Consider the following 1,432-nt stretch of genomic DNA (forward strand, 5'->3'; position numbering starts at 1 on the left):
TTCTCCATCCCAGGTCCAAGTCCTCCACGAAGTGGTCAGCCTCCCGGGATGTCCGGCTTCAGACGGCAGGTTGGACGTGTTGTGAGACCCCCACGCTTTCCCCATAACCCTTCTCGGCATCCCGCTGCCTGGAAACGGAACCGCCACCCAGAAGACGAGCTCAGCCGGACTCCCTGAGCTGCTAGTTATCGTTCTGCCCTCCTTTTCAAAGGCGTCCTAGTCGCCTAGGTGGCCCAACGGTGGCTCCCACGGACATCTTGGGTTGATTTCTTTGGTTGAGAAGACGAAGAGCAACATGGTCCCTTCTCAGGCGTTGCACCAAGATGCCCCGTCTTGAGATCAAGAGGGTTTTATGGGGGGGGGGGGGGTGTTGTGCATGTAAGCCGCTGCGAGTCTTCCGAAAGCAGTGGGCTATAAATCAAATCTATTATTAAAATCCAGGAACGGACTTGAAGGGAGGAAGTGACAGGCGGCCCCTCCGAAGTCTAAGTCCCTTGATTTTGCCTGTCTCCTGTCAGGATGGTTGAAGCATAAGTTGACTGAACTACTGATTTGAAGAAGCATGCGAGTGTGGCCCTCCCTTCGCCAGTCGGCAGAGGGCTGGATTCACTGGCTTAGACTTCAGAGTGGACGTCTCGTCGCTCCCTTCCTTGAAGTCCGTCCCTGGATTTCTCCAGCATTCGGCAAGGGGCAAGGGAGCGTATGAAGGGATGTTCTGGATAAACATGACATCTGAGGCGATATAAACCCGCCCTCATCGGCATTAAGCCCAATGAGCTCGCTGATCGTCTGCAATGTGCTATTTCATAGGACAGGTGAAGCGGGAAGGAGGTCTGTGCTGCCCGAGGCCTGTTTTAAAAGGCTCCCTGCATGTAGTAAGCTAGTGCATTCGCCAGGAGTCACATTCCTGATGAGCTTGATCCTTACAGGCAGGGAGCTCCAACATGAGAAGGATTCTACCATTCCTCTCCCCCCACCCACATCCACACTGACACCCAGAAGCGCTCTCTGACATCGGACAGGTGTAAAGGATTCCCCTACACAGTCAGCCAAAGGAGGAGGGCCTGACTCAGGATAGATTGTGCCATTCGAGAATGAAAGTGGGGGAAGCCACGTTTGTTCAAAGTTTACTGCTTTTTTAAAGAAAATAAAATCATGCATTTGTTTTCATGCAAATGTTAAAGCAATGCATTATGAATCAGGCTGCGATCGAACGAGTCTCCCTGGGAGGCTAGACTTTTACTGGCAGGGAGTCATTCCACAGGGGTGCATTTTGGGCGCGGCCAACTCCCCTGCACCTGGACATTGCAAGGCCCATTCTCCCCCATCCCACCCCCACCCCGACCCAGCCACTGAGAAGGGCTTCCTGGTGTGGGACCCCCTGTAGCATCTGCGCCCGTGCCAATGACTCCGCGGGCCAGCTCCGGCCGCT

The sequence above is a fragment of the Paroedura picta genome, chromosome 13 (assembly GCF_049243985.1).
Source record: "Paroedura picta isolate Pp20150507F chromosome 13, Ppicta_v3.0, whole genome shotgun sequence".
NCBI classification, from domain to species: Eukaryota; Metazoa; Chordata; class Lepidosauria; order Squamata; family Gekkonidae; genus Paroedura; species Paroedura picta.